Below are 22,397 nucleotides of genomic sequence, written 5' to 3'. Positions count from 1 at the left end.
GGCTTTTGAAAATTTGAAAGAATGGCTTAAGTCCCGTAATGGGACTGTTTAATAGCTGGGCGATAGTATTCAACGCGTTCGCGAGGATACTGTCGCATTCGCGAAGAACAGATCTTGCCAAGCTTACGTGATCATAAAACTCCTATCGCGTTTGCGAAGACTACACCCCTCTGGCCTTCGCGTTCGCGAGTCCATGCTCGTTACTGACCCCCTCCCCTAGGTCCCTATCACTACGTGCTCGTTGTGAGCTGGTCGCGTTCGTGAAGGGTAAAGCTCCCATCGCTCAGCGTTCGCGACCCATCCTTCGCGTTCGCGAAGAAGTAAAATTCAGCCAGCCCAGTTTCTACTTCGCGTTCACGAGAGTGCCTTCGCGAACGCGAAGAAGGAAACCAGAATGCTCTAAAACTGCAGAAACCAGATGTTTCCTAAGTCCCAAAACATCCTGTAGCCTATGCAAAACTCACCCGAGCCCTCGGGGCTCCAAACCAAAGATGCACACAAGTCCTAAAACATCATACAAACTTGTTCGCATGATCAAATCACCAAAATAACACCTAGAACTATGAATTGAACACCAAATCGAATGAAATTTTCAAGAAAGCTTTAAATCCTCTATTTTCACAACCGGACATCCGAATCACGTCAAACTAACTCCGTTTCTTACGAAACTTCACAGACAAGTCATAAATATTATATTGAACCTGTACCGGGCTCCGAAACTAAAATACGGGCCCGGTATCAATAATGCCAAACATCAATAGATTCTTAAAACTATTATATTTTCAAATTTTTAATTTTTCAACAAAAATTCATATCTCGAGTTAGGGACCTCGGAATTCGACTTCTGGCATATGCCCAGTTCCCATATTTCAATACGGACCCACCAGGACAATTTTACTCAAAATATTGACCGAAGTCAACTAAATCAACCTTTAAGGTAAATATTCTTGTTTTTATCAGTTTTTAATATATAATCCTTCTGGGTCAATACCCGAACTGCACACGCAAGTCGAGAAAGGCTAAAATGAGTTATTTAAGGATTCAGAACACATAATTCAGTTCTAAAACCTGAGATGATCTATCGGGTCATCACACTCTCCACCTCTAAAACAATAGTTTGTCCTCGAACGGACATAGAAAAGTACCTAGACTGGTGGAAAGGTGGGGATATCTACTCTGCATATCTGACTCGGAATCCCAAGTAGCTGCCTCAGCTGGCTGACCTGTCCACTGCACTCGAACTGAAGGATAACTCTTTGATCTCAACTGACGAACCTTCCGAGCTAGAATAGCCACCGACTCCTCCTCATAAGTCAAATCCTTATCCAATTAGACATAGCTGAAATCTAATACATGGGACGAGTCACCATGATACTTCCAGAGCATGAATACATGGAACACTGTATGAACTGCTAATAACCTCGGAGGTAACGCAATCCTATAAGCCACCTCTCCCACTCTCTCAAGAATCTCAAAAGGTCCGATGTATCTAGGGCCCAGCTTGCCCTTCTTTCCAAACCTCATGACACCCTTCATGTGTGATACCCGAAGCAACACTCTCTCCCCGACTATGAATGCCATATCACGTCTACGATCGATATAACTCTTTTGCCTGGACTGAGCTGTGCAAAGTCGATCCTATATAATCTTGACCTTATCTAAGGCATCCTGTACTAGATCAGTACGCAATAACCGAGCCTCCCCCGGCCCAAACCGCCCAACTGGCGATCGGCTCCGCCTACCATATATTGCCTTATAGGGAGCCATCTGAATGCTCGACTGGTAGTTGTTGTTGTAGTCGAACTATGCAAGGGGAAAGAACTGATCCCACGATCCTCCAAAGTCTATAACACATGCGCGGAGCATATCCTCCTAGATCTGAATTGTACGCTTGGACTGCCCATCCGTCTGATGATGGAATGTTATGCTCAACTCAACCTGCGTACCCAACTCACGATGTACTACCCTCCAGAAGTGCGAGATGAACTGCGTACCTCGATCAGAAATGATGGACACGGGCACACCGTGAAGATGGACGATCTCACGAATGTAAATCTGTGCCAACCGCTTCGAAGACTAAGTAACTGCCACAAGAATGAAGTGTGCTGACTTAGTCAGCCTATCCACAATGACCCAAACGGCATCGAACTTCCTCTGAGTCCGTGGGAGTCCAACAACAAAGTCCATAGTGATATGCTCCCACTTCTACTCAGGAATCTCTATCTGCTGAAGCAAACCACCGGGTCTCTGATGCTCATACTTCAGCTGATGTCAATTTAGGCACCGAGCTACATAGGTGACTATATCCTTCTTCATCCTCCTCCACCAATAATGCTGTCGTAAGTCCTGGTACATCTTGGCGGCGCCTGGGTGAATAGAATATCGAGAACTATGAGCCTCCTCAAGAATCAGCTCATGAAGCCCATCAACATTAAGCACACACACGCAACCCTGCATCTTCAAAACTCCGTCATCTACAACAGTAACCTATTTGGAACCACCATTCCGTACTGTGTCCCTAAGGACCAACAAATGAGGATCATCATACTGCCGATCTATGATACGCTTAAACAAGGAAGACCGAGCAACTGTGCAAGCTAGAACACGGCTGGGCTCTAAAATATCCAGCCTCACAAAATGATTGGCCAAAGTCTGAACATCTGATGCTAGCGGCCTCTCACCGTCTGGAGTGAGCACAAGGCTGCCCATACTTGCTGCCTTCCTACTCAATGCGTCGGCCACCACATTGGCCTTCCCGGGATGGTACAAGATGGTGATATCATAGTCTTTCAATACCTCCAACCACCTCCTCTGCCTAAAATTGAGATCCTTTTGCTTGAACAAATACTGAAGGCTGTGATGATCCGTGAAAACTTCACACGACACGCTATAAAGATAGTGCCTCCAAATCTTCAGCGCGTGAACAATGGTTGCCATCTCTAAATCATGGACAGGGTAATTCTTCTCATGAACTTTCAACTACCGAGACACATATGCAATCAACCTGCCCTCCTGCATCAATACTGCTCCGAGCCCAACACGGGAAGCATCACAATATACTGTGTAAGATCCTGAACCTGATGGTAACACCAACACCGACGCTGTAGTCAAAGCTGTCTTGAGCTTCTAAAAGCTCGCCTCACACTCGTCTGACCATCTGAACGAGGCACCCTTGTGGGTCAACCTGGTCAACGAGGCTCTATAGATGAAAAACCCTTCCATAAATCGACGGTACCCGCCAAACCCAAGAAGCTCCTGATCTCCGTGGTTGAAGTGGGTGTAGGCCAGTTCTGGACTACCTCAATTTTCTTAGGATCTACCTGAATGTCCTCTGCTGATACAACGTGGCCCAAGAAAGTGACCGAATCTAACCAAAACTCACACTTCAAAAATTTAGCATACAACTGGTTGTCCCTCAAAGTCTGGAGCACTATCCTAAGGTGCTGCTCATGCTCCTCCCGACTGTGGGAGTATATCAAGATGTCATCAATAAACACAATCACAAAGGAGTCCAGATAAGGCTTGAACACTCGGTTCATCAAATCCATAAATGTTGCTGGGGCATTGGTCATCCCAAAGGACATCACCAGGAACTTATAGTACCCAAACCACGTCCGAAAAGCTGTCTTAGGGACATCAGATGCCCTAATCCTCAACTGATGGTAGCCAGACCTCAAATCAATCTTCGAAAACACCTTGGAATCCTGAAGTTGATCAAATAAATCATCAATCCTTGGCATTGGATACTTGTTCTTGATGGTGACTTTGTTCAACTGCCGATAATCTATACACATCCTCATAGACCCATCTTACTTCTTAACAAACAACACCGGTGCACCCCAGGGCGAGACAATATGTCTAATGAAACCCTTATCAAGCAAATCCTGCAACTGTTCTTTCAATTCTTTCAACTCTGGCAGGGCCATCTGGTATGGAGGAATGGAAATGGGCTGAGTACCTGGAGCCAAATTAATACAGAAGTCAATATCCCTGTCATGTGGCATCCCACGCAGGTCTGCAGGAAATACCTCTAGAAACTCACAAACAACAAGCACATAATCCATAGAAGGAACCTCTGCACTAGAATCACGAACATAAGCCAAATTAGCCAAACACCTATTCTCGACCATACATCGAGCCTTCATATAAGATATAACCGTGCTGGTAGAATGGCCAGGAGTCCCTCTCCACTCTAATCGAGGAAACCACAGAAAATCTAAGGTCACCGTCTTGGCGTGATAGTCCAATATAGCGTGATAAGGTGACAACCAATCCATACCCAATATAACATCGAAATCAACCATATCAAGGAGTAGAAGATCTACACTGGTCTCAAGACTCCCAATAGTGACCACACACGAACGATATACACGATCTACAACGATAGCATTCCCTACAGGTATAGACACATATACAGGAGCACTCAAAGAATCTCGAGGCACAACCAGATATGAAGCAAAATAAGATGACATATAGGAGTAAGTAGACCCCGTATCAAATAGAAATGAAGCATCTCTTCTACAAACTGAAACAGTACCTGTAATAACAACATCAGATGACTCAGCCTCAGGTCTGGCTGGAATAGCATAATATCGGGGCTGGGCCCCACCACTATAAACCATATCCCTGGGACGACCTCTAGCTGGTGGGCATCCACCTCTAACGACCTGACCTCCACCTCTAACAGTCTGGCCCCTACCTCTAACTGTCTGACCTCTGCCTCTGATGGCTGAGCAGGCGGTGTAGCAACTGGTGCCGGAACTATGGCATGAGAACCCTGATGCTGTGGCTGAACACCCAATAATCTCGGATAAGTCCTCCTAATATGCCCATAACCACCACACTCGAAACATCCATCCTGATACTGTGGCTGTGGGAACTAAGACTGACCCGAACGGGCCGGCTGACCACGATAATAACTCTGAATAGGAGGTGCACTGATAGGAGTTGGTGGTGCACTATAGGCGGGCTTCCCAGAAGGAGGCACATAAGAACCACGACTCCCTGAAGCATTGTGGGATGCTTGAAGCGCTGAATGGAACGGCCTGAAAGGATGGCCTCTACCAAAAGTACCCCTGCCTCAAGATCAGGCACCGCTGAATCCACCGGAATGACGAGGTCTCTTGTCAGACCCCTGACCTTCATGTGCAAGAACCACCTCGACTCGCCTGGCGACATCGGCAACCACTTGAAAAGGAATCTCACTCCCAGTCTCCTTAGCCATCTACAATCTGATAGGCTGAGCAAGTCCGTCAATAAACCTCCTCCTCTCTCTCTCTCTCTCTCTATCTCTCTCTCTCTCTCTCTCTCTCTCTCTCTCTCTCTCGGTGGGAAGCAGAAGAAGAGCATGACGGGCCAAATCCACAAAATGGGTCTCATACTGAGTAACAGTCATGCTGCTCTGCTGGAGACGTTCGAACTGACGGCGGCACTCCTCTCTCAAGGTGAATAGAACCTTCCCTAGGAAGAGCTGAGAGAACTGGTCCCAAGTATGAGCAGGCGACCCAGCTGGTATGGTCAACAAATAATCCCTCCACCATTTCTTGATGGAACCGGTCATCTGAAAAGCAGCAAAGTTGACCCCATTGATCTCCAATATACCCATGTTCCGAATAACCTCATGACAGCTGTCAAGATACTCATGGAGATCCTCTGAAGTATCATCACTAAATGGACCGGAAAGAGCTTAGTAAACCTATCCAATCTCCACAAAGACTCAAAAGACATAGCTGACCCATCACCGGGCTGCGCCGCAGCAATCGGCTGGACTACTCCGAGTGGATGAGCTGTTAGAGTATGAAACTGGGGAGCCATCTACTCTGGAGTGTGAGTAGCAGGAGGCTGGGCTCCTTCTCCAGCCTGAGAGACGGCTGGTGCCATGGGGAATGCGCTAGTATGGGTCACACTCTCCATGAGGTCCACCAATTGGACCAAAGCATCCTGAAGCACTGGGGTGGCAATAAACCTCTCCGGGACCTGAGCTGGCCCGACAGGAATAGTCTGAGCTGGAACCTCCTTAGCGAACTCTACCTGAGGCTCCACTACTGGGGCTGCTGCTCGGGCTCTGGGCTGAGTCCTGCCCCTCCCTCTGGCACGACCTCGCCCTCGATTTCTGCTCCTCGTAGGAGCTGTTGCTGGAGGCTCTGGCTGCTGCTGAGCTGAAGAAGCGGTACGCGTTCTCGCCATCTGCGAGAGAATAAGACTAGGAGAGTACAATCAGTATTGAGAAAACAAAATCGCACGACAAAGTTGAATAAAAGTGAAACTTGTTCCTAACTTTATAGCCTCTGGGAGAAAAGCACAGAGGTCTCCGTACCGATCCCCCAGAGTCTACTAAGTTTGTTCGTGAATTGTGAGACCTAGGTAACCTAGTGCTCTGATACCAATTTGTCACGACCCGAAATTCTAACCGTCGGGACCATGATAGTGCCTAGCATCACACTTGCCAGACAAGCCAACGTTAGAGGTTATTTAGCCAATTCTTTACATTTTGAGTGATTATCAGTAAACAAGCCAAAATAAACCGAAATGAACGTGAAACTATATAGATAACAACTTTAGTTACATGTTATTTTTACCCTGAATCTGGAGTCATAATTCATGAACATACTAAGACTTTTCTACAAATATTTGTCCGAAAGAAAGTACAACTGTTTATGAATTAAAGTAAAATAGTAAGTAAGGGAGTGTAGAAGGGAACGCCAGGACCTGCGGACGCCAACAGGACTACCTTGGGTCTCCTAACTGTGAAGTCTACAGCCAACCTTTCGATCAGCCACTACCAACTCCAAAATCTGCACATGAAGTGCAAAGTGCAGTATCAGTACAACCGACCCCATGTACTGGTAAGTGCCTAGCCTAACCTCGACGAAGGAGTGGCGAGGCTACGACCGGACTTGCAAGAAATAAATACGGTACCCAACTTGTTTCATCAGTGTTCAGTTATTACCAATCCCTAAGTGCAATTCAAGACTACCGTACAACTAACACAGTCAAAGAAAGAACACCAACATATAAATTATTGCGGCGCGCAACCCGATCCCACCGTACATGTCATAGTCCTCCCTTATTTCTTCTTAATATCATAAATAACAGAATATAGATAAAAGTGTTGCTGCGTGCAACCCGATCCCACTATATCATAATAATCACAATCACGGTTCACCCTTATTTCAACACATTCCACCCTTATTACACATGTTGCGGCTTGCAACCCGATCCCACCGTATAATATCAATTCACCCTTATTCCTCCTTAATATATATCACCCTTATTCCTCCTGTTGCGGCGCGCAACCCGATCCCACCATATTCATATCAATTACACAGGAAGTATAGAAATTTCGCAATTTAACGCCAGACCCTTCTCAATACTTAAGCTTCAGAACAGGGAAATGAAAAGCTTGTACTCAATAATACCTTACACAAGTAATACTACTCAGTGAGACCAATCCAGAATATTACTAAATCACCAATAAGAACAGCTTAAACAAGTAATAGGAGATAATGAAACTACGGAATATCTACTACTTTCAATAAGAAGAAACAATATACAACAAGTAGCACTTAAGCATGGAAATACAAGAAAAAACATGTAACAGTTAAAGCCGGGAAAGAGTGACTGACCCCTTCCCCCAGGTCCCTATCACTACGTATTCGCATTGAGCTGGTCGCATTCACGAAGGGTAAAGTCCCCATCGCTCCGCGTTCGCGACCCAGCCTTCGTGTTCGTGAAGAAGTATAATTCAGCCAGCCGAGTTTCTACTCGCGTTCGCGAACGTAGAGAAGGAAATCAGAAGGCACTGAAACTGCAGAAACCAGATTTTTCCTAAGTCCCAAAACATCCCGTAGCCTATCCAAAACTCACCCGAGCCCTTGGGGCTACAAACCAAACATTCACACAAGTCCTAAAATATCATACGAACTTGTTCGCGTGATCAAATCGCCAAAATAACACCTAAAACTACGAATTGAATACCAAATCGAATGAAATTTTTAAGAAAGCTTTAAATCCTCTATTTTCACAACCGGACGTTCGAATCACGTTAAACTAACTCCGTTTCTTACCAAACTTCACAGACAAGTCATAAATATTATATTGAATCTGTACCGGGCTCCGAAACCAAAATACGGGCCCGATATCAATAATGCCAAACATGAATAGATTCTTAAAACCATTAAATTTTTAGATTTTTAATTTTTCAACAAAAATTCATATCTCGAGTTAGGGACCTCGGAATTCGACTTCGGGTATATGTCCAGGTCCCATATTTCAATACGGACCCACATGGACCGTCAAAATACGGGTCCGTGTCCATTTATTCAAAACGTTGACCGAAATCAACTAAAATTAACTTTTAAGGTAAAATTCTTGTGTTTATCAGATTTTAACATATAAGCCTTCCGGGTCAATACCCGGACTGCGCACGCAAGTCAAAAAAGGCTAAAATGAGATATTTAAGGATTCGAAATACAAAATTTAGTTCTAAAATCTGAGATGACCTATCGGATCATCATATTTATGTAGAGAAGATAATGCCATCGTTCCTGAATATGCTCTACTCTACTGTTTGGATAGTATCCTCGATAAAATATTAAAATTGTGAGTCACGATTTACTGCTGAGTTTTTCAACAATGCAGCTGAGATATCTACACATATTTAGATATCTGAGGAAGGATTTGTCCTTTGCAATATTTTATTATTTAGACCAATAATATTGTGTAGTGGTGGCTTGATTTTTTAGAGTAGAAAGTGAAGATTAGCAACAGGGAAGTATGGGGGTCTAGATAGCAGCTCTAGGGTTTTTTCTGTATTAATGGTGATTACAGCTTTATGTGTGAATTTATGTTAACGTGTAGAGTGAGGCGTGAGTGAATGCTATGCGTATCATGAGTTTAAATTGTGTGGCCAGCAAATGCAGTTGCGCCTTTGTGAGTGAATTTTGTATTGGTCAACTGTACCTGCTGTTAATCTAGAAGAACGGAACTTGTCCAGGCACCATGCATTTGAGTGTCTAATTTATTTATTTTTGGGTTGAGAGTGTATAATGTTATGTTACGCGCACAGTGATAGTTGTGAGGTGTAAAACATAGAAATAGTATATGCAAAGGAATCTTTCTGTTAGATAAAATTTTATTTGTTATAAAAGTTCTATCCAATTGAGCTAGGTACCATGATTTCATTTGTTTTCTTTTAACCTATTAACACAAAGGTCAAGAATTTTACTATTATAAAGTACTATAGATGTGACTATCCTTGTACGTCTCAACTTTCTCAAAAAATAAAGTTGATTAAATATGCTAAATTAGAAAATAATGACGTGATGAACACCAAAAACGCATCTTTGAAAACTAAAAATAAATTTTAATATGTGAGGGACAAAAATTAGGTATATATTTCCATTTACATAGCAATCCATCATGTCATTCACACCGATGACTGAAACAATAATACTCCATAGTGAATATGCAGAAATATAACGATCAAGTGGGCATAAATACCTAGCTTCAGGATCAAAACTAAGAAGGACCGTTTGATTACCTCATTGTAAAGTTTTAGGATGACAGCGGTTTTTATTTTAAAAGCTAAAGTGCATATATTAAAAGGTCAAACGTATATTTTGACAAGTCTATTTTTGCTCAATTGTACGCGTCAGAAATGTCCAACTTCAAATATAACGAGTCGTTTGGTTGCAGTGTCTGGGATTTGATTTATAAAAAGCTAACAATGATTTCAATACTCCAAAGTTATTGAAACCAAGAGAAAAGAAGAAAAAAAATTATATTATTAATTATATCAAACCACTATACTGTAATGTTAAATTAATTAGGTTTTGCTTGCTATGAATCTTTACAGTTGGACTATTTTTATAATAAAAATTATGGTATGTTCCATCTAACACAGACTGCCATTACAAAGTCAAGATACACGAGTCAGTCATTAAAATCTCATGAGAAAACCACCCAACGTGAATATGTTAAGGTGATTTCTATTTGACAAATTGAAGATATTTTTTAGTCATCACAAAAAAAACCTATTTTTATTATTTTGAGAGTTTAAGTAATAATAAATAATCATTTTTAAATTCAAATATATAATGTTTTTATGACCGCGCGTAGCGCGAAAAAATTCAGTAGTTATACTTCTAATAGAAAGTTAAAATCCTTTTTAGGATCTTTCCCAAATCCCAAAACTCTCCCGTAAAACAAAGCCCCAATTCCCCACATCCCTTATGCCACTTTCCCCTTTCCCTTTCTCGCTGCTTCAGCCATCACGCCACTGCTTCTCGCTTCTCTGATAGCATTTATTCTGCTTTACCTCTACGGATACTTCACACCTTCATTGCTCACTAGTTATTACTCTACACCCACCATTGTAAAGTTACCTCACTTCCTCATATTTATTTTATCTCATTACATATCTTTTTCAAGAATATTAGTATTTTTGGTAGAAATATTATTTTAATTTTGTGATGATTTTAATCTAATCCTATTTTTTATTTTTAGTATGATATTTGAAAAATGCCAAAAATAGTTTTGTTTTAACGGTTAGTTTTATTTTAATAGTTATTTCTACTTAAGTAGGGCTAGTTAATATTTTATCTTTATTTTTTATTTAATAGGCAAGAGTTGATGTGAGGTCTCCGGGAAGGTTCGAGGTCCCATCGAGGTTGTTGTCGTCCAAGGTTCCCGATCTTAGAACATTTTCAGATTCGGTCTACGGTTACGATTCATTCTTATATCAAGCTCTGTTCGACAGACTTTCGATTTGGGTTTCCGTACTTTCACATTTGGAGGTTTGCTGATTATATAATAGGTCAATTTACTCTATTCTCTACTTTATTTTAATATCGTGCTTGTGAATCGAAATGTGATGCTGGCCTTTCTCTTGTTTTGTTTGTTGTGGATCAAAATATGTGCTCTATTTTATCTTTTTTATTTTTATGATTGCAATTCTTCAATCTTGATTGTTGCGGGAATTTTTTAATCTTTGATCTAAGCTAGCTTCAAATTGATATTTCGTTGGATAATCACTATAACTTTGGTGATTCTCGTTGAAATTTCTAGTCATAAAGTATTTGCTCATGCCCATGAGTAGTGTATCTGGTAGTATGATTTTCTCTTTTTTCTTCCAAATAACTTCTTAAGCCCCCTTTAAATACTGCCGATCTATATTCTCGTTAGTTTTCGTACAAGTTTGCCTTTGTCATTTTCTATTATTCTTTTGGTTAAAAAACCTTAGTTGGCCATGATTTTGAGTAATTTTCATTACTTCTTTATAGTTTATTGATTTCTTTAAGTAACAAAAAATATTTGTTTAAAAGGGATTTTCTCAGACTCGTCACTTGGCATATTATCTCGGTGTGCCAAGTCACCATTTAAAAGCAATTTTTCCCTTAAAAATATATTTGACTCTAAACCGGTTTGCACCAGAGATTCCAAGTAAAGGGTTCATTTGACTGGGGGAGAATGTGTTAGGCATTTTCCGAGTCCCGTAACTAGTACGGTTGCATAAATGATCAAGTTGGTTTTTAAGAATATTCTAATTAAGGTAAACACACATAAAAAGGAAAGAAAAAACACAAAGGAGGTTCGAGGTTGTCTCCACCTAAAAAAAGAAAAGAGAAGAAAAGAAAAATAAAATATTAAAAATCCTATAATAAACTATACTATGCTTCCTCCACAAGCTCGTCACGGCCTCCAGAATGTTTACAAAGTTCTTCGGGGCATTCCCCGAATAAATTAGTTAACTAAAGGGACAACCTCTCACCTAAACAAAAACTATAACATAAACGCCCTAAAGGTTTGCCTACCCAATGTGGTCGGCCTAAATATGCTACTAGCGATAAAAGAAATAACGAAACAAAAACACTTAAACTCAAATACTTTAATTTCTGTTTAGCCTAAGTTCCTTAGCCTATTCTTCATCATCTCAAACAAGCACAAATCACACAATGCAACAAAAAACATCCAATTGATAACATCTAAATCACGCATGGAAATACAACGATAATAACAAAATAGACTAAATAAAGTAGTGGGTTTAAAATATGATATTGGCCTAAAGAAAACTCTGAATCACTTTCTTTTGTTAATAATTGAGAAATCAGCTAAAGAAGATCACTTAAAGAAATCAATAAACTATAAAGAAGTAATGGAAATTACTCAAAATCATGGCCAACTAACGTTTTTGAATTAACCAAAAGAATAATAGAAAATGACAAAGGCAATCTTGTACCAAAACTAACGAGAATATAGATCGACAGTATTTAAAGGGGGCTTAAGAAGTTATTTGGAAGGAAAAAGAGAAAATCATACTACCAGATACACTACTCATGGGCATGAGCAAATACTTTATGACTAGAAATTTCAACGAGAATCACCAAAGTTATAGCGATTATCCAACGAAATATCAATTTGAAGCTAGCTTAGATCAAAGATCAGAAAATTTCCGCAACAATCAAGATTGAAGAATTGCAATCATAAAAATGAAAAAGATAAAACATAGCACATATTTCGATCCACAACAAACAAACAAGAGAAAGGCCAGCATCACATTTCGATTCACAAGCACGATATTAAAATAAAGAGAGAAGAGAGTATATTGACCTCTTATAAAATCAGCAAACCTCCAAATGTGAAAGTACGGAAACCCAAATCGAAAGTCTGTCGAACAGAGCTTGATATAAGAATGAATCGTAACCGTAGACCGAATCTGAAAATGTTCTAAGATCGGGAACCTTGGACGACGACAACCTCGATGGGACCTTGAACCTGCCCGGAAACCTCAAACTACTACGTACGACGACCTCGAAACTCGCCGGAAAACTTGATTGATCAGTGGGTTTTGACTGATTTTTAACGAGTTTGATGGGGGTTTTGGAGTGATTCAGCAGGAGAACAATGGTACTTTAAGTGAAGTTTCAACTGGGTTTTCTACATGCAGAAGCTCTAGTGTATTTATGGTATTGAATTGTTGCGTTTTTCAGTTTTGGAGTTTTCTTTCCAGACTTTTGTTTCTCGTTCGTCCCCTCTCTCTTTCTCTATCTATGTGTATGTGCAGCTGCCTCGGTCCTCTCTCTAGGGTAAGTTCTAGGGTGTTATATCTGATGGGGTATGTGGGCTGAGGGAATGGGCAGTCCACTTTGGGCCTTTTTAGCTAGATTTGTGCTTAAAATGGGCCTAATTAACCAAAAATCTATCCACCCCACATCAACTCTTGCCTATTAAATAAAAAACAAAGATAAAATACTACCAAAATATTAACTAGCCCTACTTAAGTAGAAATAACTATTAAAATAAAACTAACCGTTAAAACAAAACTATTTTTGGCATTTTTCAAATATCATACTAAAAATAAAAAATAGGATTAGATTAAAATCATCACAAAATTAAAATAATATTTCTACCAAAAATACTAATATTCTTGAAAAAGATATGTAATGAGGTAAAAAATACAAAGTGAAACTATTTTTTTGTGTTTTCGAATTTTATGTTCTACTATTAGATTAAAAGTGAAAAATAGGCTAACAATAAGCAACGTAATTGATTTATGACCCGACGCTTATTCAAAACGAAATAAAGATGGACAAAAGATTGTGACCGAGCCTTGGTATTTAAGCTGCCTACATATCCTTGACTATACAGGAATCAGGCCACGTGTAGTTCAAAAGTGAGAAGAGTGATGGAGTATACCGAGGTGGAGAGCCGATTGAGGCGCCGTCGAGGTTCCGGTCCGCGGTTCCTTCCATTATATAAAAAATAAAAGGAAAAATTACATCAAAAATAAAAAAAAATACAAGATCGTATCTACTTCTTGTCTCGAATCTTCCTTGAATATCCACTTGATCCTTCAATCATGAAACTGAAAATTCAACCCCATTCTTCAAGTGGGCATCCTGCTGACTTGAGTCTAAAGAACACTGGAAGTTGACCCTATTCTTCATGCGTGCACCCTGCTGCTTGCACTTGAAATAAACGTGAACTTGCGGTAGACTCGAGCTTGCAAACCTTGTCCTTCATGCGGCTCGTGCTACTTCTCATTTGACTTGAAAAAAACTGGAGGTTAACCCTATTCTTCAGGCGGGATCCTGCTGCCTCTAACTTGAACTTGAAAACTGAAAGTTGACCCTGTTCTTCAGGCGGGATCCTGATGCCTCTTCGACTTGAACTTGTAAACTGAAAATTGACGTTGTTCTTCAGGCAGGCTCCTGATGCTTCTATACCTTGAACTTGAAAATTGAAAGTTGACCATGTTCTTCAGGCGGGCTCCTGATGCTTCTCTGACTTGAAATTGTAAACTAAAAGTTGACCCTGTTCTTCAGGAGGGCTTCTCCTGATGCTTCTCTAACTTGAACTTGAAAATTGAACGCTGACCCTGTTCTTCAGGCGGGCTCCTGATGCCTCTCTGACTTGAACTTGTAAACTGAAAGTTGTCCCTGTTCTTCAGGCGGGCTCATGATGCTTCTCTAACTTGAACTTGGAAAATAAAAATTGACCATGTACTCCAAACGGGCTCCTGATGCTTCTTGAACTTGAAAATTAAAAGTTGACCCTGTTTTTCAAGCGGGCTCCTGATGCCTCTTGAACTTGAAAATCGAAAGTTGACTCTATTCTTCGGGCGGGCTCCTGATGCCTCTAACTCGAACTCTAAGTGAATTCTGAAATGACTTCCCTCGTTCTCCAGGTGGGCGCCTGCTAATGACTTGAAACTTAAAATGAATTCCCTCAATCTCCAGATGGGCGCCTGCTAATGCCTTGAACTTGAAATGAATTTCCTCATTCTCTAGGTGGGCGCCTAGTAATTACTTAAAACTTAAAATAAATTTTCTCATTCTCCAGGTGGGTGCCTGCTAATGCCTTGAACTTGAAATAAATTCCCTCATTCTCCAGGTGGGCGCCTGATGACTTAAAATTTTAAATAAATTCCCTCATTTTCCAGGTGGGAGCCTGATGACATAAAACTTAAAATAAATTCCCTCGTTCTACAGGTGGGCTCCTGATGACTTAACTTGATATGAATTTCCTCGTTCTCCAGGTGGGCGCTTGATGACTTAAAACTTGAAATGAATTCCCTCGTTCTCCAGGTGGGCGCCTAATGACTTAAAACTTGAAATAAATTCCCTCGTTCTTCAGGTGCCCTCGTTCACCAGGTGGGCGCCTGATGACTTAAAACTTGAAATAAATTCCCTCGTTCTTCAGGTGGGGGCCGGATGACTTAAAACTTGAAATGAATTCCCTCGTTCTCCAGGTGGGCGCCTGATGACTTAAAACTTGAAATGAATTCCCTCGTTCTCTAGGTGGGCGCCTGATGACTTAAAACTTGAAATAAATTCCCTCATTCTCCAGGTGGGCTTTTGATGACTTAAAACTTGAAATAAATTCCCTCATTCTCCAGGTGGGCGCCTGATGACTTAAAACTTGAAATAAATTCCCTCGTTCTCCAGGTGGGCGCGTGATGACTTAAAACTTAAAATAAATTCCCTCATTCTCCAGGTGGGCGCCTGATGACTTTAAAATTGAAATAAATTTCCTCGTTCTCCAGGTGGGCGCCTGCCAATGACTTGAACCTAAAATTGATTTCTGAAATATTTCCCTTCATTTTTCAAGTGGGTGCCTGCAATTAAAACAACACAACAAACAAAATTTTCTGCCTCAGTTTACACTAGGAAGATTTGTGAGTTGTTAGCAAAACTGTAAAATACCTATGCTATTGATGCAATGATGAGAGTAAAACTAAAGACTCGACTAGTATGTACGTCTCCTATTAGTAAAACCAAGAAAATTTGACTTGCAAATGCGTCTGCTAAAAATAAAACCTGAATGACCCAAACTAGGAAGTACGTCTCCTAAAAGAATAACCTGAAAGATCCAGATTAGGAAGTGAGTCTACTAGGGGTGAACTTAAATTACTCAAACTAGGAAGTGCGTCTCCTAGGGATGAACTTAAATGACTCACACTAGGAAGTGCGTCTCCTAAGGGTGAAGCCTTTAACATAAAATTAGGAAGTGCACCTCCTAAAGAAATAGAATCTGAAAAACCCAAACTAGGAAGTGCATCTCCTATATTTGAGGTTGAGCTTGAGGAAAACTATAAACTGAGCTTGACTAAACTAAAAATTGACCATATTTTCCAGGCGGGACCCCTGAACTCAAAAAACTAAAGATTAAAACTTAAGGAAACTAACAATTGACCCTATTCTCCAGGCGGGACCCCTGAACTTAAGAAAAACTATAAATTCTTCCAACTAGGGAGAATGCCTAGGAGGTATGATCTTCTCAACTAGGTAAAAACCTTCTCAAACAACCTTTGTGCTCCCAAAATTTGGGCACGATACCTGAAAAATTCCAACTTCCAATCTTTGATTTGGACATAGTCTTCGTCCCTGTTTCAAGCAAAGAAGACTTGTGAGTTTAAAACATAGTGGTTGATTTGTGGCCTTGATCTTGAGGGTGATTGCTCCTACACTTGCCATGATAACTTTGATTTCAACTTGGAAGACCTTGATTGTTATTGGCTAACCACTTTCTCTATCACCCTTATCACAGAAAATACCTATGATCCGTTCAAGCCCAAATCCTCTATCTGTTGCATTGTACCCATGAATTGACATTTACCGAACCTTTGCATTTCACATGAATCCCAAAGCACTTCAATTGTTATCAACTCAGTACGAATGCCACTTTTCCCTGACTTATGCCACTTTGATGTGCTAGTCACACTTCGCTTTGTGCAATTGGAAAGCTGGTAGCAAATTTTGAAGTCATTTCTCACTTGTTCTGACAGAGCAGACTCAAAAAGAGGACTTAAACAAAGCAAGAAGAACAAAGTAAAGGGACAATGGAAAGATATGACATCTAACAAAAGAATTACAAAGTAGAAAGTTTTCTGATGTAACACCAACTCTAATGATCATGACGTGCATCTTGGAATAAGTGGCATGATCTGTCAAGCAAGTCTAATCTTCCATTCTTGTCATACCTCTAAGCTGTGAAACTAGGTTTCAATGCTCCAATTGTCCTATCTAATTCACGATCCTCAGTCGACTTGTAGTGCCCTGAAGGGTTTTTACTATCAAGCCTCTCTCATTTTGTTCTTTCTCTCAACTCACCGTCTCCTTATGGTGCCCGTGAGGGTTTTCACCGATAAGACTCTCTCATTTTCTTCTTTTCTTCTTATTTCCTCTGATTCTGCAGATGACAAAGCATTAACCATGGTAAAAATATCATATGCTCCTGGCATGTCTAACTCGGCACTCTCAAAGATCATATGGGAGGTCTTTTTTGGACTTTAATGTGACTTTTGGACAGGATTAGAAAGAAAGAAAGAAAGGCATGAAGGCTCAAATTCAAACTAAGATAAAATGGATAATTTATTTATAACTTTTGGAATGTATTTTAAAACTTTGCCCCGGTTTATAAAACAAGAGAATTTGAACCTCTTCCTTTTTTTTATATGGAATTTCTACGAAAATTGCCCCACTCTTGACTTCGTGGGATTATGAAACAAACCTATGGGGATACAAACTTCTTCTTCTTTTTTTCTTTTTTTCTTTTTTATGACTTTAACTTGATTCCAAAAGAGGAAAAGTCAAAGAGATCAGCACAGGCTCAAAAGGGTACCGAAGGGTATAAAGTGTTTGGGTAGTTGAAAGAGGGCCTCCCAATCTCTGAAAATGCCAAGTACGACACATGCAACTTGAGGATGAAAAATGAAGATCATGCACAACATTTCTTTTGTAGCATCGGTATTTATATCCCAGATATGCCTTCCATCTTTCTTTAGTGTCGTGTCAAGTACAGAACTCTCATTGGGTGATTTCTTCTTCACAATGAATACCCTCCGTCAGTTTGGGACAAACTCCCTTGGCTTTATCTTGTAACCTGAGATGCACTTGAACTCAAAGTTGCTTGCTTCAAAAATTCTAGGATGCACTCTCTTATACCAAATCCTTGTCGTCCTATTAACTTCCCAAACTATCTGCCCAGTTTCATACAATTCGGGATTTAAATGATCTCAAAATATTCAAATCTTTACTTCTTTCCCTCAAATGTCCCTATCATCTTCAAAATTTGTTTCATTGCTTCCTGATTAGACTAATTTTCAAGACCAGGCTGAGAATTCCGCGTGCAAATCATGTCACTAGAGTCGGCATGAAAAAAACTATAAAAGGAAAAGAGAACTAAACAAAAATAACTAGAAATAACAGAAAATATGAGATTGCATTAGACAGACGGTGAAAGGGTTTGAAAAACAAAACAAGCAAAATAGACATGGGTTACAACCTTGGAACGATCCTAGATAACACTAGACGAGTTACTATAACTAAACGAACTAGGAAAAACATGAGGAAGAAGGGTTTGAGCCACAAAACAATATCCGGATTACGACCCTGAAATAACCCGGACAAACAGAAATGACAACAAAATCAACCACCAAAACTCCTCCCTGGCTAGCCAAGAAAGGAGTGTCTTTCCAATTACAAAGCTCGACATCTTAGCCACTAAGTCGCACATCGACATTACCAGAACCTTCACAAGTCTCGATCACGTTGACCTTAGCAAATAGCTTTTGGGTCCCTTTTGCCAACTCGTTCTTAAGATCAACTTCTGGAACCGAGACTGATAGCGCTGAAAACTTTGCGGTAAGTGGCCCTCCAAGAAATGCAGAAGATTTCTCACATTCCTTTTCAACACAAATTATGCCACCATATGTGTCTCATTATGAACAAGCAAAGGACTTTGGCTAGTATCCGTTGTATCTGGATTTTGTACGGTAATGTCACCTGCATCAATAAACTTCTGGACTGCTCTTTTCAGATGCCAACACTTTTCTATATTGTGCTCGGGGGCATTAGAGCAATATGCGCACCTTTGGAAATAATCAAAATTCTTTGGAAGGGGGTTCGGCATTTTTATCTGAATTGGCTTCAACATGTCCAATTGCCTCAACCTTTGGAACAAACTAGCGTATGATTCTCTAATAGGAGTGAAAGACTTTTCTCTTTGCTGCTGCCTTTTCATTTTGTACTCTGGCCTCGGTTGGAACCTCTTGCGGGTAGGTGGTTAACATGCATGAGGAGGCGGGTAAAATATTTGTGGAAGTGGTGTAGGCCAATGCGAGTCCTGTGGATGTGGAGCATATGGCAATGCATTATGGATAGAGTAGTGGGAAGGTGAGGTATGACTTTGGAAATTTTGTGGAGAGAAGTAGCATCGGGGAGGATTATCTGGAGTACGGAGATATTCATGGGGTTGATGTTGAGGCTGAAAGCGTTGAGCAGGAACGCCCACTAGGACTTGTCATTGGCGAGGCTCAAGAACATCAGAAGGGCTATTTTTGGGAAAGGTAGTTGGAGGACGAACGATGGAGCTACTAGGGAGGTTAGGAAAGCTGTGATTAGCGGGAAAATCCGGAGAATATGGTGGATCATTTGACACTATGACCGGAGCTTGGGTAAGGGTAGCATCTAGGAAGCTAGGTGGTGGCGGGGGTGGTGCCTTCCCAGTCATCCAAACCTGATACATGTCCGCCATATGTTGTCTCAACATCCTTACCTCTTCAACCAACCCCATGTCCTGTTCAACCAACTGCTTTCGTGTACCAATATCCACTAACTCAACTCTGTTGTCGGCTGTCATTGCCTTTCGACTTTATGTTGTAGGAAAGAGTTACCAGTTTAAGAACCACAAACCAACCACCTTTCTCAATAATGAATATAACAAAGAGGAACAAAATGAAGTCATCACGTTAGCGTTAGGGCATTTAACATAAGATAATCTCACATTATGTGCAATGCACCTAGTCACAGTTATCGGTTCTAAAATGACTTCGAGGCTATAAAGGTCATATGGCATCATCCCAATTTTACTCTCATTGCCCTTTTCTTCTTCGTTTCCTCTCTTACGCTCCTTGATTTGCTCATTTCTTCCCTCTCTTTTCTTTCTGATTATCACACTTTTCTTGTACCCCGCAGTTTTCTCTCATTTTTCACATCCCACAACATCATCTATTTTTTTCTTTTTTCTTTCTTTCTTTTTTTTTTCAAATAATTTCTAAATTGATTTGATCGAACCCGATGTAGGTTGCCTACGTATCATGTTCCACATGAATCAGACCAAGCGTAGATTATTTTACTTTATTATAACATTTAAAAATACAAAAATAGTTTCACTAGGCCCTACTTGCTTCATTTACAAAAATGATGGGAAAGTGCAATATCTTTTTGATTTTTTTTTTGGTCTTTTCTTGAAAAAGTTGTGAAAGAAAAATATAACTGGGCCCTACTTGCTTCATTTTCAACCTTATTTCCCAAACATCATTCCGCCAAATGACCTTTCTACCCTCAAAGATGTTGCATGTATCACATAGGGATGATTGAATGTCCTTTTGGGCCATGGGCCCACTTGACACAATTTGGACAAGCTTCCTATGAAGGAACACGGTACCTAGGACCGAGCCCTACTAAGTCACAATGATATGATGCAAATAAGCATGACCTTTGACCTGAGTTTTGGAGTTCACTAGAAAAGGCAGTCCGGGGGAGCGTATGGTCGATGGTGACTGCTCAAGCTTTCCACCCACTCCATACGTCTGACGGCCCCCCTCCTAAAATAAAGGTGACTCAACAAAGTATTCGTGTACGCGACGCGTACTACGAGACTTGTTGCAGAAAGAATTGAACGGGTAATGAAAATGATGACAGTTATAAAGCAGTAACACATAAAGGAAAAACTGTAAACACGTAAACAACTAGCAAATAATAAAACGACATAAACAAAAATAAATAAATAAAAACAAATAAACCAAATAAAACATAAAAAACTCAACAGAATATCTTAAAAAGCCAACAAGATCAAGTACCAGCTCGAACCTGCAACTTCCCAGCAGAGTCGCCAAAGCTGTCACACCCCTTTTTTCACCTTAACAAACCCTCTTAAAAGAATAAAAAGATTTAAAAACTCAAAATGGTTTTCAAATTCGAAAGTGACAAAAGATTGTGTTTCAAAAGATTTTTCAGAGTCGCCACCTGACATTTAGTTTCGGTGTGCCAGGTCACCATTTTTAAAAAAAAATAATTTTCCTTCAAAACACATTTAGACTCTAAAGCATAGTCTGCACCAGAAATTCTAGATAATGGGGTTCATTTGACCCGGGGAGAAGGTGTTAGGCATTCCTCAAGTTTCGTAACGAGTACGATTGCATACTTGATCCGGTTGACGTTAAAGAATACTCAGATTAAGGTAAAAACACACACAGAAAAATAAACACAAAAGAGGTCCGAGGTCGTCCCCACCTATATGAAAGAAAATTACACGAAAAGAAAATTAAAATAATAAATTAACCTATACTATGCTTACTCTGCGATGTCCGTCACGACCTTCAATTACATTCACTATGGGGTATACCCCGGATAAAAATATATACAAAATCCACGGGGCATTCCCATGAGTATAAACTAAAAGGAACAACCTCTCACCTCGAATTAAAATAAAATAAAAGAAAACCAACCCTAAAGTTTGCCTACCCGAATGTAACCGGCTTAAACATGCTACTAGAGATAATAAAATAAATAAAGCAAATAAAACAGAACTAACTAAACCATGCTGGAAATCTTTTGACTTTTTATTTTAGGTATTTGACCAAGCCCAATTTTTAAAGCATGTGAGAAATAGTTAATTACTAATGGGCTCAATCTTTCAGCTCCACAATCCAACTATTTTCTTTGTACCTAATTCGTATGGATTCAGTATCATTAAAATAGTTTTGCAAAGCAATTTAACCAAATAACTTTTTTCTAAATCAATCCACTATTCTCACCACTTCAACGTGTTAAGCTAATAAGGAAAAGAACAAAAATTAATACATTCATCACATTAAAGATAAGTGAGGCAAAGAAACACAAAAGACAAACATGTATAATGATAAAAAATGGAATAGGAAAAGTAAAGAAATGACCTCAAAGTAGCTGGTGTAGAGCCATAAAATTGGAACACGAATCAAATTTGGGACCTCATCCGGAAACCACGAACGGAAGTCCTCGACAGACCCGATTTGGAAGTGCTTTCCCGGCGTAGCTGGATTGAGTTTTTTAGCAGTTTACCGCTGATTTTGCTGCTTAGAGGAGAAGTGACGAGCAAAAGTTTGGGACGGTGGAGCCGGAAAAACCATCCGACATGAGCTTCGCAAATGGATTAAGCATAAAAAAACGACAGTAAGGTTCCAATATGTGGAAATATCAGAACAAAGACTCCGTTCGAGATTGAAACTGCAGCGGCGACGGAATTAGTAACAGCAGAAGCGTCGGAGGAGGAGGAAGCGTAGGCGGCGGAGACGGAGATGGGGTGGTGCGGTGGCTGGGTCTTGGAAGATAGGGTGGCTGATCCTTTTTTTTTTC

At 40.3% G+C, this 22,397-nt stretch overlaps 1 long non-coding RNA gene across 1 annotated transcript; it reads right to left on the bottom strand.

The window, feature by feature from the left end:
* Nucleotides 1-13,545: 13,545 nt before the first annotated feature.
* On the bottom strand, nt 13,546-22,397 carry LOC142172028 (uncharacterized). Its single transcript, XR_012701554.1, has 2 exons — nt 21,959-22,397; nt 13,546-15,616 (listed from the first exon to the last, which is right to left on the bottom strand). It is a non-coding gene; the product is annotated as an uncharacterized LOC142172028 (long non-coding RNA).

This window comes from Nicotiana tabacum, chromosome 2 (genome assembly GCF_000715075.1).
Source record: "Nicotiana tabacum cultivar K326 chromosome 2, ASM71507v2, whole genome shotgun sequence".
Classification (NCBI taxonomy): Eukaryota; Viridiplantae; Streptophyta; class Magnoliopsida; order Solanales; family Solanaceae; genus Nicotiana; species Nicotiana tabacum.
The sequence above is the reverse complement of the archived record's forward strand: the minus strand, read 5'-3'. Positions and strand labels throughout refer to the sequence as shown.